The following is a 19096-nucleotide window of genomic DNA, read 5'->3' as shown; positions in this document are numbered from 1 at the left end:
CATACTGTATCCCCCTAAGTACTGAGAACTTGTGCGTATCTGTAGCAGCAGCACACACGGAGTGGTTAATAGAGAAGGCTTAGCTTTGCCACTAATAATTTTGATTTTTCAGAAGAATGAAGAAAAGCTAAACTTTCAGTGAATGTGTGTTAACACTTTCAGTTTTCTGAAGAAGAAAAGCTAACTTTTCTGAAGAGTTAACTTGACAGCACGAGTTTTCAGAAATGATGTATTCGGGAACTATATATGCATCATGGAGATGAATATGGGCAAGTGCCGAGTAGCACAGGCTAGAGAGCCTCTAATGTTGATGCAAGAAAAGCCATCGAATATGCTGGAGGTATTCTTTTCTGCTGCTCTTGGTGCTTGCACAATGTCGCATTTTAGCCAATAAAAGTCATTCGTGTTTTAGACACAGAAGAAAAGTTTGAGGCTAAAGCACCAACCGCAGGCGGCGCCACACAAACATGGAAACACTCGGGTGCACGCAGCACGACGCGCAACTAAAGCAGAGCAGCAAAAGCACATACCGGGAACATGACGAGAAGCACAAGTGTTTGCAACACACACAGTCAGCACAAGATTATATATACTGTTCCCCCCTAAGGACTGAGAACTTGTTCATCATATATGTAGCAGCAGCACACACACGCACTGTAACGCCCTCGATGCGACTATATCTCCCACGTGTCGAGACACGACTTAGAGGCATAATCGCATTTAAGGCATATGTCGCAAGTGAGGTAATCTTCACACAACCCATGTAATATAATAAGAAAAAAATACATAGTTGGCTTACAATCGCCACTTCACACAATTACATGAATAAAGCATTACATCAACCAGATACAATCAAGGTTCGACTACGGAACCAAAATAAAAGAAGAACCCCAAATGCGACAAAGGTCCCCGATCGACCCTAACTGGGCTCCACTACTGATCAACTAGAACGAAGTAAGACAAAGGACAAGATCTTCATCGAGCTCCTCCTGAGCTTGGTTGCGTCATCTGCACGGACTCATCGGCACCTGCAAGCTGGTTTTGGAAGTATCTGTGAGCCACGGGGACTCAGCAATCTCGCACCCTCGCGATCAAGACTATTTAAACTTATGGGTAAGGTAAAAGGTATGAGGTAGAGCTGCAGCAAGCGACTAGCATATATGGTGCCTAACCTATTCGCAAAAGAGAGCGAGAGAGAAGGCAAATCACGGTCGATAAAAGTATGATCAAGAAGTGATCCTAAAACAACCTACGTCAAGCATAACTCCAACAACCGTGTTCACTTCCCGGACCCCATCGAAAAGAAACCATCACAGTTACACACGCGGTTGATTCATTTTAATTAAGGTCAACTTCAGGTTTTCTACAACCGGACGTTAACAAATTTCCATCTGCCCTTAACCACGGGCACGGCTTTCGAAAGTTCAAATCCCTGCAGGGTGTCCCAACTTAGCCCATAACAAGCTCTCACGGTCAACGAAGGAATAGACCTCCACCCGAGACGTTCCGATCAGACTCGGTATCCCGGTACAACAAGACATTTCGACAAGGTAAAACTAAACCAGCAACACCGCCCGAATGTGCCGACAAATCCCGATAGGAGCTGCACATATCTCTTTCTCAGGGCACACTCAGATTGTCTTAGGTACGGGTAGGCCAGCCCAGAGTTGCCCCTGGTGGCCACCGGCAGCTGACAGGTGGACCAACACTCAGAGGAGCACTGGCCCGGGGGGGTTAAAATAATGATGACCCTTGAGCCGGCCGACTCAAGGGATGAAAAAGGCTAGGTGGCGAATGGTAAAACCAATGTTGGGCATTGCTGGAAGAGCTTTACTTAAGGCGAACTGTCAAGGGGTTCCCATTATAGCCCAACCGCGTAAGGAACGCAAAATCCGGGAACATAACACCGATATGACGGCAACTAGGGCGGCAAGAGTGGAACAAAACACCAGGCATAAGGCCGAGCCTTCCACCCTTTACCAAGTATATAGATGCATTAATTAAATAAGATATATGGTGATATCCCAACAAGTAAACAAATGTTTCAACAAGGAACGACATCTCCATGTTCCAACAAGGAACAAACTTCAATCTTCACCTGCAACTAACAACGCTATAAGAGGGGCTGAGCAAAGCGGTAACATAGCCAATCAACGATTTGCTAGGACAAGGTGGGTTAGAGGCTTGGTTCAACAACATGGGAGGCACGATAAGCAAGTGGTAGGTATCGCAGGATAGGCATAGCAAAAGAGCTAGCAACCAGCAAGCAAAGATAGTAGTGATTTCGAGGGTATGATCATCTTGCCTGAAATCCCGTAAGGAAGAAGAACGAGTCCATGAAGAAGACAAACGGACGTAGTCGAACGGGTCCGCACAAACGCGACGTTAACGGAACCAACCCAAAGAAGCAACACCGGAAAGGAGCAAACAACAAAGTAAAACATCCACCACAATAAACATGGCATGATGCACAATCAAGTATGATGCATGTCTGGTTTAAGAAGCATGACATGGCAAAATGCACAAGCAAATTCTACAAATTAAGTGGAGCTCAATATGCAACGAGTTGCATATTGACGGACATCACAATAATTATTTAGTTCTCTCTCGTTTATGTACCCAACAATATTAAATGTTGTTTAAACATGGCAAGAGGTGGAGCATAAGTAAACTAAACATTTAGGCAAGTTTTACATGAGGCCGGAAATAACCAACAACAATTCCGGTAAATCCCCATATGCATTTAGCAATTTAAAGCCAACAATAATTTTAAACGTTTTAAATGTTATTATCATGATGCGGATGGCATATGCAAGTTTTAAGCAATTTTATGAAAATGTTGATAAGAGCATTATGAAGCATTTGTCACCGTGGTGGAAGGAAAGGGGTGCCACGGCAACAATAACGGTAACGGTGCCATGGCAACGTTCCGATTCCGGTACTCGATTGAGATGCCGGTGCAAAAGGAAAAGTGACGGGGCGTGTCATGCAAGGATGGTGGGGTGCTCCCGGATACCGGGTTCCCACGGGTTAGTGGCATGGAAACGAGAGACAAATCGGACACGGTGCAAACACGCGGTTCATCTCATACACCACACACGGGCGTCGTCTCGATGGTTATACTTCCAAGGGAGCATTCTCGAGCGGTTCGAGTCATAGAGGAAGTAGTTGTTCTCGTGGCGGTAGTGGAAGTAGGGGTACATGACGACGTAGAGGTACTCGCGGCGGTAGTCGTTCACGTTCACGTTACACGGGTCTTCGGCGACGATCGTCGTACATGGTTCGGAGTGGTACTTGCACCTTCAGACTTGACGAATCCGAGGGCTTCGGGCATCGTGGTACTTGGCGCAACACCGTGTAGTCGTACATTTGAAGAGGAACTTGGCCATCCGAAGGTGTACTTGGCGAACAATGGTCGTCGTGGTACTCGTCGGTCCACGGAGTCATTCTCGTAGGACTTGGCGTTTCGTTCGGTACTTGTTTAAGCATCCGTTTGGTCTTGTCGGTCCAATCTTGGTGTAGATGTACATCGCAAACGTAGTGGTACTCGCGGACTTCGGCGCCGGTAGTCGTACACGGTTCGTAGGGGTACTTGGCGTTTTCGTGTAGCCGAACTTGAGGGGTCTCGACATCATGGTATTCGGGTCTTGACATGGCTGACAGCAGGTCGGAGCTGATGGTCAACGCAGTCGCAGGGTCGCGGGGAGGGCTCGGCGACGCTCCTGTTGCCGCTCACGACGAAGAAGGGAGGACCATGGGCGCGCGAGGGGGCACTGCCTCGCGGCTGGAAGGACTTGGTGTTGCGGAGGTCAGCAGCGGCAGCGGTGGCTGGCGAACTTGGAGCTCCGGGCGAGGCGGAGAAGCGGTGGCGCGGGCGCGGTGAAGGAGGGCAGCGGCCCTGGCAGGTCGGGTCGTCGGCGCGGGCGCCATGGCCGGAGACGGGGAGGCAGCGGCGATGTCTTGCGGCGTCCATGGCGGGGCAAGGCAGGAACGCGAGGGGAGGAGGCTGCTGGAGGCGGCGCTTGGCGGCGGTGGAGCTCCAGGGCGGCGGCGACGCATCTGTCGGCTCCTGGGGCTGGTGCTTGACCGCGGAGGGAGGTGGGTGGTGCGAGGTGGAGGAGATGAGCGCGAGCGTTCATGGCGACGGCGGCCTGCGGCTCGCCCAGTGGCTGGACTCCGACGACGAGGAGGGAGAAGGCAGGGATGACGAGGATGGGATCCGGGCTCCTCGACTAGTGTGGCGGCGTGAGGGAACGAGGGAAGGGAGAGGGATCGAGGGAAGGAGGGGGGTTCGAGCGCACGGGATGGGATCGGGCTCCTCCCTGACGGCGTTAGCAGGGAACATGAGATGAGGAGGGGATCGGGGCAGGGCGGCTAGGGTTAGATAAGCGCTGGGCTGGGCTTGACGCAAATGGGCCGGCCTGGCTGCAGGTTGCGGCTGGGCTCTCTCTTCTCTCACCCTCTTAAGCAGAAAAAAATAGAGAGAGTTCAAAAGAATTAGGAGAAGAGGCCATGATCAAGAATAAAATGATGGAACATATTTGTAAGGCTTTATGGAATATTTCCAACCCAACAAAAATGGTTCCAAAAAATAGGGGAAGTTAAATACAAAATTATTTAACTTGCCCCGAAGGAGTTTGAATGGAGTCTAAACTTTAGGTGTGTCGAAAAATGTTAAAAATTTAGGAAGAGCCTCGATAAAAGGAAAAGGAATTATTGGCAAGGTTAGAGAGTCAAAAATTGAAGACGAAAAGACCAAGGGATTTATCAGGCACGTGTGTTAAGGTGAATTCCAAATAAATGAAATATTTATAATAGCTCCATAAATATTAGGAGGATAATGTTATAAAGAGAAGTCACTCTTCCCTCGATTTAAATGGATCGAAGATCCACACAAATTATTTAGTGGGTTTTAAAACGGGTTGCATGATGACATGATGACATGATGCAAGGCACATGATGCAAAGGGGAAAGCAACAAGCAAAACAAAACACATGACGAAACCCGGAATCCATGGATGGCATATGAATCTCCGGTCTTGGTGCGTTACAACACTCCACCACTACGAGAGGATCTCGTCCCGAGATCTAGAATGGCACCGGAGGGAAAAACGGAGGAGAAAGAGAAGAGGTAAACTAAGTTGCTTCTTTTGACAAACAAGTGAAACCAAAGAACCTTGCAAAGGTTAAGCCATTTCGAGAAAAGAATACAACGGAGATGAACGAAGTTGAAAACACCCCGTTAGGAAAGAGGAACAAGGAAGAACAAATCCGGCCAGCACTCCGGTTGAAACGGAAGTCAAAAACTTGATAAAATAAAAAGAACTTGAGCAAAAGGGCGCAACACTCCGGTTAAATGGATAAGCCAGAGAAGAGCACGACCCAAGATGATGAGAGAGAAGAGCAACATCACGATGCCTCCGGAACGAAGGGAAACAAGATCTTGAGAGAGCACGGTTACAACAAATGTTAGAACGGAGTTGTTGAAAAATCAACAACGAAAAGAATAAGTTTGGTATGGTCTTATGGAATACATCTCAAATTATGAGGTGACAGCCTGCCACTCATGGGAAAAGAAATGGATTGATAAGAACAAGGATAGGAGAAGCTTATTTCACCGAGAGGATAAAAGAAGGACTTGGGTCCTTTATAAGCACCATAAAGCAACAATCCTTAAAGGAAAGCTTTAGGTGAAATATAACCCAAGATAAATCCAATGACGAGTTTGATGGATTTAAAATACCTCATTCTTAATAACAAGTGAATCATGAAACATGAACTCAAATTATCAAGAATGGCATAATACCACCTCCAATAATATGATAGAAAGAATGCACTCCGGATTACAATATGAAGAAAGCTTGAGTTTCTTAGAAAATAATCTTGATGAACACTTCGAGAAGGAATTAAATCCTTGAAGAACCATCATGTAGAACCTTCATGAAGAACTCCGGTAATAAAAGAATGATCAAAACGGAAAGAGAAGTTGAAAACACAAGCGAAGCCTTGCAATGATTTAGATGAATCTCCGTGATGATATAATTGAGAGAACTTGGAACTCCGGGAAAGAAAAGATGAAACAAATGAAACTGAGAATTTGATAAGCCTCCGGAATAAGGAATTAATCGCTTGGATGAAACACGAATAAGAATTACGTTATGCTTATCCTTCACCAATTAAATTGATGACAAATAATGGATTTGGCATACTACTCATTCTCGTATCAAGGATTAAGAGAGATATAACATAAACTTAATGGACCATCGGTAGGATTGAAACAACGAATGAATTGATATGATGAAGAAAGAAGAGAACACTTGAGCGAACCACCGTAAGAATTAAAAATGAACAAAGAAAAGCTAAGGAAGACACCGGGAAGAATTATGAAATGAACGAGGATACTTGAAAGAAACTAGATACATGAGAACGAAGGGATCACGAACTGATTAGATATCACTTGAACAAAGCACCAGTAAGATTGGAGAATGACAACTGAAAGCTGAGAATGAATACATCTGAATTGATGGACTCCGGATAATCAAACTGAAAAGACTCTTCAATTGCTCCGGAAGGGTGAAAAGAATTCTCACGATCAAAACAATTACGAAAGGATGGCAACAAGCTAGAATCACGAATCTTGAAGAGAATGGAGCAAGATTAAAGAGAAACTCTTTTTCGGTCTTCAAAAGCAGAGAATGACGACGAGAAACACCACCATGAATTATTTAGACACTCCGGAATGAAGAATGGGAAGGTTGAGCCAACGATGAAAAGGTTTTGACAGATCTTGGAGAAAAAACATATGACAGATGATGAATCATTCTTACGTCAAACTTTCAAAAGTATTTGATTATAACTTCGGAAAAATAAGAAGATTCAGGTAAGATCCTGGGAAAAGACCTGTGGGTTAGGGCCCACTCAAAAGATACACCGTTGAATGATTTAAAAGAGAGAAAGCACCGGTTGAATTAAATGGCTTGAATGAGATAAACAACCTCGAAATAGGTTGAACGGATCTTGAATGACAAGACGAGCCTTTTGACATAGCTTGAGCATGCCTGAACAAATGAATAGTGAGAAGTGAAAGATTAAGAATTGCACCTGCTTGAGAAAGCATTGAAACAAGGAAAGGACATGATCAAACACCAAAAGCTTGATTGGATCCACCGGCGAAGAAAACGAGTGATGAGAGACGAACTTGAAACTTCATTAGCATCTTCTTGAAAATCAGCGGATACGAATATTGACGGAAAAGGAATGGAGAAGCTTCCCATTAATAAGATGGATACTTGAGTAAGAAATCTGAGTCCTTGACGAAAAACAAGGGTGGGAGGGTGGGAAAACAAAGACAACTTGGGATGGATGAACGAACACCGTTGAGAAAGCTGAGATTGGATCTTGCGGATGTTGAAATGTTCGGATCCACTTGAAGAGAAACACACCGGATGAAAAGGATTGACATGACAATCTCGATTATCATGAGGGATAAGTATTCAAATAGGAGTATGAGAATACCGCTTAGGAAAAGGTATGGAATCAACATTTGACTTCGAAGCAACTCGAATACCACAACTGAAAACAAAACAAAGGATTGGCTTGCAGAATAAGCCGGAACAAACATATGGTAGAGATTTCGTCCGAAGTTTTTGTGGTGGGGCCTACACGGGCTCGATCGTACAGCACCATCATGTACAAGGCAGTGCACATGACATACGAAGCGTCCCCGAGTCGGCATAGCCAAGGACTCTTTAAGACACAACGAGACCACTGTAAAATCGACCGTGAATAGGCGGACCACTAGACGTCGAACCCCAATTTCATATCATACATCTGTCGGAAAGGATATCCTAAGAGCTACTTGAATTCCCACCTATGAAACTCCCGAAACTTTCCGGTTATGCAATCAGGTGTTGGGGATACAGGGGAAGCATAATATCTCACCCAAACTAGCAATACCTACATCCAGTTGTATCCATCCTTCAACACATAACCAAGAAACCTTCGGAAACCATCTACCTCAACCTTCGAAAAGCATCCGTTATACAAGTTATGGCGATACTCCCGAACTCCCGCCCCGGTACTGGGTGGCGTCGATGTTATCTCACCAACGAACTGCATAAAAGAGATTTTCGATGTCGGCGAACTAAACTCAGGTATTCCAGAACTGCAATGGTAAAATTATGACGACAACACCTCAGAGCTCAACTCCCCGGGACACTTCCACAAAACCCCTGACAGGAGGCACCAAGACAATGTTCTCATCATAAAACCATCGGAACGATTCCAAGATACCCGTGTGATCCTAAAAAAATTAGTGAAATTTGAGAAGAGAAGAGTCAAAACTCTACGTCAGGATGCCTTACCAGAGCGATGAGGAGACTGGGAAGTAAAAAGAATTCCTAAACTCTCCGATATATAATTCCTAAATGACTCAAAACATTTTTCTAGACACAACTCGGCCGCTAAAAACGATCAATCAGTGGGGCTCCTAAGGTCGGGGAAGGCTCTGATTACCAACTTGTAACACCCTCGATGCGACTATATCTCCCACGTGTCGAGGCACGACTTAGAGGCATAATCGCATTTAAGGCATATGTCGCAAGTGAGGTAATCTTCACACAACCCATGTAATATAATAAGAAAAAAAAATACATAGTTGGCTTACAATCGCCACTTCACACAATTACATGAATAAAGCATTACATCAACCAGATACAATCAAGGTCCGACTACGGAACCAAAATAAAAGAAGAAACCCAAATGCGACAAAGGTCTCCGATCGACCCTAACTGGGCTCCACTACTGATCAACTAGAACGAAGTAAGACAAAGGACAAGATTTTCATCGAGCTCCTCCTGAGCTTGGTTGCGTCATCTGCACGGACTCATCGGCACCTGCAAGCTGGTTTTGGAAGTATCTGTGAGCCACGGGGACTCAGCAATCTCGCACCCTCGCGATCAAGACTATTTAAGCTTATGGGTAAGGTAAAAGGTATGAGGTGAAGCTGCAGCAAGCGACTAGCATATATGGTGTCTAACCTATTCGCAAAAGAGAGCGAGAAGAGAAGGCAAAGCATGGTCGATAAAAGTATGATCAAGAAGTGATCATAAAACAACCTACGTCAAGCATAACTCCAACAACCGTGTTCACTTCCCGGACCCCACCGGAAAGAGACCATCACGGTTACACACGCGGTTGATTCATTTTAATTAAGGTCAACTTCAGGTTTTCTACAACCGGACGTTAACAAATTCTCATCTGCCCACAACCGCGGGCACGGCTTTCGAAAGTTCAAATCCCTGCAGGGTGTCCCAACTTAGCCCATAACAAGATCTCACGGTCAACGAAGGAATAGACCTCCACCCGAGACGTTCCGATCAGACTCGGTATCCCGGTACAACAAGACATTTCAACAGGGTAAAACTAAACCAGCAACACCACCCGAATGTGCCGACAAATCCCGATAGGAGCTGCATATCTCTTTCTCAGGGCACACTCAGATTGTCTTAGGTATGGGTAGGCCAGCCCAGAGTTGCCCCTGGTGACCACCGGCAGCTGACAGGTGGACCAACACTCAGAGGAGCACTGGCCCAGGGGGGTTAAAATAATGATGACCCTTGAGCCGGCCGACTTAAGGGAAGAAAAAGGCTAGGTGGCGAATGGTAAAACCAATGTTGGACATTGCTGGAAGAGCTTTACTTAAGGCGAACTGTCAAGGGGTTCCCATTATAGCCCAACCGCGTAAGGGATGCAAAATTCGGGAACATAACACCGATATGACGGAAACTAGGGCGGCAAGAGTGGAACAAAACACCAGGCATAAGGCCGAGCCTTCCACCCTTTACCAAGTATATAGATGCATTAATTAAATAAGATATATGGTGATATCACAACAAGTAAACAAATGTTTCAACAAGGAACGGCATCTCCATGTTCCAACAAGGAACAAACTTCAATCTTCACCTGCAACTAACAACGCTATAAGATGGGCTGAGCAAAGTGGTAACATAGCCAATCAACGGTTTGCTAGGACAAGGTGGGTTAGAGGTTTGGTTCAACAACATGGGAGGCACGATAAGCAAGTGGTAGGTATCGCAGGATAGGCATAGCAAAAGAGCTAGCAACTAGCAAGCAAAGATAGTAGTGATTTCGAGGGTATGATCATCTTGCCTGAAATCCCGTAAGGAAGAAGAACGAGTCCATGAAAAAGACAAACGGACGTAGTCGAACGGGTCCGCACAAACGCGACGTTAACGGAACCAACCCGAAGAAGCAACACCGGAAAGGAGGAAACAACAAAGTAAAACATCCACCACAATAAACATGGCATGATGCACAATCAAGTATGATGCATGTCCGGTTTAAGAAGCATGGCATGGCAAAATGCACAAGCAAATTCTACAAATTAAGTGGAGCTCAATATGCAACGAGTTGCATACTGACGGACACCACAATAATTATTTAGTTCTCTCTCGTTTATGTACCCAATAATATTAAATGTTGTTTAAACATGGCAAGAGGTGGAGCATAAGTAAACTAAACATTTAGGCAAGTTTTACATGAGGCCGGAAATAACCAACAACAATTCCGGTAAATACCCATATGCATTTAGCAATTTAAAGCCAACAATAATTTTAAACATTTTAAATGTTATTATCATGATGCGGATGGCATATGCAAGTTTTAAGCAATTTTATGAAAATGTTGATAAGAGCATTATGAAGCATTTGTCACCGTGGTGGAAGGAAAGGGGTGCCACGGCAACAATAACGGTAACGATGCCATGGCAACGTTCCGATTCCGGTACTCGATTGAGATGCCGGTGCAAAAGGAAAAGTGACGGGGCGTGTCATGCAAGGATGGTGGGGTGCTCCCGGATACCGGGTTCCCACGGGTTAGTGGCATGGAAACGAGAGACAAATTGGACACGGTGCAAACACGCGGTTCATCTCATACACCACACACGGGCGTCGTCTCGATGGTTATACTTCCAAGGGAGCATTCTCGAGCGGTTCGAGTCATAGAGGAAGTAGTTGTTCTCGTGGCGGTAGTGGAAGTAGGGGTACATGACGACGTAGAGGTACTCGCGGCGGTAGTCGTTCACGTTCACGTTACACGGGTCTTCGGCGACGATCGTCGTACATGGTTCGGAGTGGTACTTGCACCTTCGGACTTGACGAATCCGAGGGCTTCGGGCATCGTGGTACTTGGCGCAACACCGTGTAGTCGTACATTTGAAGAGGAACTTGGCCATCCGAAGGTGTACTTGGCGAACAATGGTCGTCGTGGTACTCGTCGGTCCACGAAGTCATTCTCGTACGACTTGGCGTTTTGTTCGGTACTTGTTTAAGCATCCGTTTGGTCTTGTCGGTCCAATCTTGGTGTAGATGTACATCGCAAACGTAGTGGTACTCGCAGACTTCGGCGTCGGTAGTCGTACACGGTTCGTAGGGGTACTTGTCGTTTTCGTGTAGACTAACTTGAGGGGTCTCGACATCGTGGTACTCGGGTCTTGGCATGGCTGACAGCAGGTCGGAGCTGATGGTCAACGCAGTCGCAGGGTCGCGGGGAGGGCTCGGCGACGCTCCTGTTGCCGCTCACGACGAAGAAGGGAGGACCATGGGCGCGCGAGGGGGCACTGCCTCGCGGCTGGAAGGACTTGGTGCTGCGGAGGTCGGCAGCGGCAGCGGTGGCTGGCGAACTTGGAGCTCCGGGCGAGGCGGAGAAGCGGTGGCGCGGGCGCGGTGAAGGAGGGCAGCGGCCCTAGCAGGTCGGGTCGCCGGCGCGGGCGCCATGGCCGGAGACGGGGAGGCAGCGGCGATGTCTTGCGGCGTCCATGGCGGGGCAAGGCAGGAACGCGAGGGGAGGAGGCTGCTGGAGGCGGCGCTTGGCGGCGGTGGAGCTCCAGGGCGGCGGCGACGCATCTGTCGGCTCCTGGGGCTGGTGCTTGACCGCGGAGGGAGGTGGGTGGCGCGAGGTGGAGGAGATGAGCGCGGGCGTTCATGGCGACGGCGGCCTGCGGCTCGCCCAGTGGCTGGACTCCGGCGACGAGGAGGGAGAAGGCAGGGATGACGAGGATGGGATCCGGGCTCCTCGACCAGTGTGGCGGCGTGAGGGAACGAGGGAAGGGAGAGGGATCGAGGGAAGGAGGGGGGTTCGAGCGCACGGGATGGGATCGGGCTCCTCCCTGACGGCGCTAGCAGGGAACGTGAGATGAGGAGGGGATCGGGGCAGGGCGGCTAGGGTTAGATAAGCGCTGGGCTGGGCTTGACGGAAATGGGCCGGCCTGGCTGCAGGTTGCGGCTGGGCTCTCTCTTCTCTCACCCTCTTAAGCAGAAAAAAAATGGAGAGAGTTCAAAAGAATTAGGAGAAGAGGCCATGATCAAGAATAAAATGATGGAACATATTTGTAAGGCTTTATGGAATATTTCCAACCCAACAAAAATGGTTCCAACAAAATAGGGGAAGTTAAATCCAAAATTATTTAACTTGCCCCGAAGGAGTTTGAATGGAGTCTAAACTTTAGGTGTGTCGAAAAATGTTAAGAATTTAGGAAGAGCCTCGATAAAAGGAAAAGGAATTATTGGCAAGGTTAGAGAGTCAAAAATTGAAGACGAAAAGACCAAGGGATTTATCATGCACGTGTGTTAAGATGAATTCCAAATAAATGGAATATTTATAATAGCTCCATAAATATTAGGAGGATAATGTTATAAAAAGAAGTCACTCTTCCCTCAATTTAAATGGATCGAAAATTCACACAAATTATTTAGTGGGTTTTAAAACGGGTTGCATGATGACATGATGACATGATGCAAGGCACATGATGCAAAGGGGAAAGCAACAAGCAAAACAAAACACATGACGAAACCCGGAATCCATGGATGGCATCTGAATCTCCGGTCTTGGGGCGTTACACGCACACACAGTGGTTAATATTTTTGATTTTTAGAAGAATGAAGAAAAGCTAAACTTCCAGTGCGTGCATGTGAACACCTTGAGTTTTCTGAAGAAGGAAAGTTCAGTTTTCTGCAGTTTTCATTCTTCATGGGCTCATCACGCGGATGAATATTGGGAAGTGGTGAGTATTACGGGCTATGTAGCCTCTAATGTTGTTGTAAGAACAGTCATCCGAGTCATTCGTGTTTTAGACACGGAAGAAAAAGATTGAGGCTGAAGCACCGAGCACAAGCACAAACATGGACAAGCGAAACACTCAAGGGCACGCATTATATATACAGCACCCAAGTAGAGCAGAGCGGCAAAAGCGAAAAAACAAAAGAAATTGAGTGCAAAATCCACTAACTATTATATATACCGGAATGATCAGTACAAACCGTGAGCACAAGGTTATATGTACTGTATGTTTCCACCTAATTAAGGAGTGAGAACTTGTTGATATACTGTATGCGGCATAAGCACACACACACAGAGTGGCTAGCTTTGCCCCTAATATTTTTGATTTTTATTAGAAGAATGAAGAAAAGCTAAACGTGCATGGCATTGGCATGGCTAGAGTAATTTGCAGGACAAAAGTTTGAGTTTTCTGAAGAAGGATTTTTATCCTTGACGGCTTCAGTTGTCCTCTCTTGTCTGAAGAAGGAACAAAGGTTTCAGTTTTGCTATCATATCCTATCCTATCCTATCTGAATAAGTTGCAGTGATGATCTTGCAAATTGGATGGGCGTGGAGACCTTGCATGGTGTTGTGTTGGAGCAGCGGCGACCCGGTCCGGAGAGAAGCGGTGGTCTTCCCTTCCTTGCTGCTTGTAGGTGGTGCCCCTGACCTGCGTCGCGTGCGTGCATCAGGGAGTGAGTGAGTGAGGGGAGGGGAGAGGCCAAATCAAAACAAGCACAAGCACAAGCACAACCGGTGGTCTCACGCTTGCTTGTTGCCACGTCCTATGGATCGATCCTTTCTCCCGAGTTGATCCTGGCCGTTCGCCCTCAACCGACGAAAGAGCTAGGGCGCATGCTGAGCGAAGGCAACATCTCAAGCGCCACGTCCGGTCGTCTGGGTGTGCATATCAATGAGGCGAAGGGACATGTGCGGGTGTCGTCCCGTCCCCAAGGTGTGAGAGCAATACCCAAGAGGGATGGGTTAGGGTTGAGGAACACTGATACCTGTTCTTTTTTTCTCTCTCTCTCCTCAGACAATAATGTAATCGCGAGTTGGAAGAAACTATTTTCATACTCACAAGTCGTAACATTTTTTTTATAAAGGTTGAGTGTGCATCATCGTGGGAGTGGAATCGATGCTCACTCATTGGTTGGTCGGCGCCTCCCCCCCTCCTTGGGGAATAGCTCTCCCAGGCCCCGTGCCTGGTGGACCTCCCGTCGTCGCCCTCCGATCCTAGCCCGATGCGTCGCGACCGGGGTCGGCTAGTACCGCATGTGCGTTCCAATCGATTTCTTTTGAAGGGTCACCAGAGCGGAATTGGAAGTTGGCGGGGATGTGGCCTTGTTCCTCGACGACACGTCATCCATTTGATAGGGGACGAGTTGGCGGGCGGAGGCGGCGCGGCTTCGACGGTAGCGTTGCATTGCATGCGCGGAACGTGATACATTGGATGTGGTGGTTGGAAGAAACATGTAACGGCGTGCATGCAGACTGGCCCTATGGAACAGATTCGTTCGTTTTGGTTGGCCGCCTCATCTCTCAACCACAGGCCCACAAGTGGATGCAACAACGCTTGCTTGTTGATTGGTTGTTCGTCACCACTGGTGGAAAAAAGGCCTTTGGTCGCGGTTCGCAACTGCCATTAGTCGCGGTTGCGCAACTGCGACCAAATAAGCGCGACTAAGGCCCCCCACCTTTAGTCGCGGCTGCTTAAGAACCGCGACTAACGGCCCGTCCACGTGGGCGCCAAGCGGCCGTCGGGGCGGAGGACCTTTAGTCGCGGTTCTTCTGGCCAACCGCGACTAAAGGCCGCCACAGGTTTAGGGTTTTAGCCCCCCCTAAACCTGTTTTCTGTTTAATTTGTATTGTTTTATTTCTTTTGTGCTTTATTTTAATTTTGAAGGAGTTTCATATATTCTACGGTACTACATACATGCATATGAATGTACAATTTCAAATAAATTTGAAATTAGAACCAAAAAGAATTCAAGAGGAATATACAATATATATTCAATATCATCGGATGACCATATACAATTTTGAACAAGTTTCCATACATGATTTAATGCATATAAAGTTCTACGTCCTCGTAATAGTGTTCTCCTTTAGGATGGAGGACTTCCCTGCTGAACCATCCAGCTAGTTCCTCTTGAAGTGGTCGGAAGCGAGCTTCTAGACTAAGCATCCACCGGAGGTTATTCCTCTGAGCATTGGTATCACTCGGAACCCGCTTAGAGGTGTATCTCCGGATCATCTCACAGACATAGTATCCACATAGATTGGTCTCCGGTGGCTGAATATCCCCAGCATTCTTAGCCTTTAACATTTTGAATTCTAGCTCTTTTTTGAATTCACCGACCTTTGTATCTACGAACCGTCTCCAAACCCTACGAGGCAAAGAAAATTAAATGAACAAGAGAGTTATTAATTAGTTACTTGATATTAGGAAATGAACGAAATGTTACGGGGGCGGTGGCGGTGGCGGTGGCGAAAGGGCGGTGGCAAAAGGAGGGGGCGAGGAAGGGGTGGGAGAGGGTGTCGCGGTAGAGCGCGAGACGGGGCGGCAGACGACGGCGTCACGGAGAGGGGAGACGAGGACAACACATTTATAACCCTCGCCGTCCCCTCTCGATCCCTAAAAAAACACCGCGCGCATCGCCGCCCCCCTCGCCGCCCCTCTCCGTATATACGTTTTTTTTGTTAATTATCAAATTTTACGGGTTTTTTTGTTAATTATCAAGTTTTTAGTTATTTACCGTTTTTGTTAAACTAAGTTATTTACCGTTTTTGTTAATTATCAAATTTTACCTTTTTTGTTAATTAACTAGTTAAAAAATTCTCTCTCTGTCTCTCTCTCTCTGCTCTCTCTCTCTCTCTCTCTCTCTCTCTCTCTGCTCTCTGCTCTCTCTCTCTCTGCTCTCTCTCTCTCTCGATCATCGCTCTTTCTCTCTGCTCTCTGCTCTCTCTCTCTCTCTCTGCTCTCTCTCTGCTCTCTCTCTCTCTCTCTCGATCAACGCCGGCGTTGAGGGCGGCGAGGCCGGCCACCGGCGTTGAGGGCAGCGAGGCGGCGCGATGGGCGAGGGAGGCCGGCGGGCGGCGTACTAGGGCGAAAGGGGGCGGCGGGCGCCGTACGTGGGCGAGAGGGGGCGGCGGGCGACGGCGGGCGGCGTCGAGGGCGCGGGCGACGGCGGGCGGCGTCGAGGGCGAGGTCGACGGCGGGCAGCGTCGAGGGCGAGGGCGGCAGGCCTTCGGCGCGGCAGAGAACGAGCGGAGAAATGGAGGCGACGGGTCGGGCGGTTGTATTTATAGCCCCCCCCCCTTAGTCGCGGTTGGGGAGGCGACCCGCGACTAAAGGGCCTTTAGTCGCGGTTGGGGAGGCGACCCGCGACTAAAGGGAAACCTTTAGTCGCGGTCGGGGAGGCGACCCGCGACTAAAGGGTAACCTTTAGTCGCGGTCGGGGAGGCGACCCGCGACTAAAGGACTTTTTTGGCGGGTTTTTCGTTCCCGCGCGCAACCACCTTTAGTCGCGGTTGGGCAGGCCAACCGCGACTAAAGGTATTTTCCAAATAATATATCAAAAAATTCAGAAAAATAAAACTAATTCAATTCAAAATTCTAAAAATACAAATAATATATCAAAAAATTTAGAACAATAAAACTAATTCAATTCAATATGTTAAAAATACAAATAATATATCAAAAAATTAAGAAAAATAGAACTAATTCAATTCAATATGTTAAAAATACAAATAATATATCAAAAAATTCAGAAAAAAAAACTAATTCAATTCAAAATGTTAAAAATACAAATAATATATCAAAAAATTCAGAAAAATAAAACTAATTCAATTCAAAATTCTAAAAATACAAATAATATATCAAAAAATTCAGAAAAATAAAACTAATTCAATTCAAAATTCTAAAAATACAAATAATATATCAAAAAATTAAGAAAAATAAAACTAATTCAATTCAAAATGTTAAAAATACAAATAATATATCAAAAAATTCAGAAAAATAAAACTAATTCAATTCAAAATGTTAAAAATACAAATAATATATCAAAAAATTCAGAAAAATAAAACTAATTCAATTCAAAATAATATACCAGAGGCCGGTCGTCGGCTATGGTGGTACGGCCGGACTCTGCAGAGCGTCATGGACTACATCACTCCAAATTTCATGTATCATTCGGAAATGGACACCAAACACATCACGGGTAATATAATTCACATGATCCATTCAACAAAGTTTGGTACAATAAATTATTACACATCATTTCTTCCCTTGTGTCCCTGCTTGCTTACGATTGTGCCGTATCCATGGAGCATCCTCATCATTTAACTTAATGCTTGGGTCGGTGTTCACTTTGAAGGGCGGAATTTCAGCAAACATATTATAATCTTCTGACATGTCTGTCTTGTCCTCCACTCCCACGATGTTTCTTTTCCCTGAAAGAACAATGTGGCGCTTTGGATCATCGCATGATGTACTGATCGTTTTCTTATCTTAACAAAACCCCCCTGCTTGTTCGCATTAGCCACTACGAGGAAATCTTTCAAACCCGTAGTGAACTCGCCGGAGAGTCGGTTACCGTACATCCATTGCCGATTCATCTGCATTATTATAATATAAAATATATAATTAACCATCATGCATTTGTCAAACTAACTAGCTACAAACAATATAAATTAAACAATGAACTGCACACATGCATATTTTATCAATGACACATCAAAGGTTCATCAAGTTGCTAACCGCGATCGAGGAGTGTGGCTCCAACACTTCATGTCATGTTTGTTTCATGCTCTTGGGGCATTTCATCAAACACCTTATGTGCATAAGAGGAACCAAAAGCAAACCTACACCCACTTGTGAAGAGAATGGCTCCAAATGGCTAAGTGTTGGCTGCTGGATGGGTATATATAGGGGAGGGGCTTTAGTTGCGGTTGGCCTGGCAAACCGTGACTAAAGGTGCCCGAAGGCCTTTAGTCGCGGTTGTCCTGGCCAACCGCGACTAAAGACCCTCACGTGCGCCAGCTGGCCACCGAGCGCCCTGGGCCCAGGCCTTTGGTCGCGGTTCACCTCCAGAACCGCGACTAAAGGTCCCATTAGTCGCGGTTCCTACAGCTTCGCGACTTATGGGGCTGGACGGAAGCCTGTTTTTCCACCAGTGCACGTCCCACGGATCAATCCTTGTTTGGAGTTGATCCTAGCCGTTTGTCCACATCCGATCGACCAAAGAGAGTGGGCGCATGCTGAGGAAGGCCACATCTCGAGCGCCAGGTTCGATCGTTGTTTGTGTGCATACCAATGAGATAGAGGGTGAAGTAGGGGGCTTTGATAGTATGTTTGTGTGCATGCATCTCAGTAGTCGCCGGCGAGGAGCTTTCGGCCGATCTCAAAGGAGACGGCCGCGGCGGGAGAAGGAGACAGCGGCGTGGCGAGAGCGGGCGCGGTGGATGTGATGTGACGGTTTGGTTTTGACTCTCGTTGCCGTGCTTGGGTTTTCTTTTTCTTTTTCTTTTGGGGTGCTGCTCCTCCGACCACTACACGTATCCGTCGGCCGGACTAATTAATCTCTCTCGTGAATCACGGTCGTACAACCCTTTCTCCTCATTGGCCCATTTTCGGCCGTCCACGGACGGATCTCCTCATTGGACGCGTCATCCACTCGATAGGGGACGAGTTTGCGGGTGGAGGCGGCTTTGTTCCTCGACGACGCGTCATCCATTCGGTAGGGGACTAGTTGGCGGCGCTGCTTCGACGGTAGCGTTGCATGCGCGGAACGTGGTTGGTGACGTGTTAGTTAACATGGGGATGTGCAGGAGAGTCGTGAGGAAGATATTATTTTTATATTTTGAGGATGTGATATTGTAGTGGCGTCGAGTCATGCATGTTTTGGTTGAAGCGGCCCGGCCGGGGTCATATTCTTTATTTTTATGCAGTTATTTATGGATTTATTAGTTAATGGACG

Source organism: Triticum aestivum, chromosome 5A (assembly GCF_018294505.1).
Source record: "Triticum aestivum cultivar Chinese Spring chromosome 5A, IWGSC CS RefSeq v2.1, whole genome shotgun sequence".
Lineage (NCBI taxonomy): Eukaryota > Viridiplantae > Streptophyta > Magnoliopsida > Poales > Poaceae > Triticum > Triticum aestivum.
Note: the sequence above shows the minus strand (reverse complement) of the source record.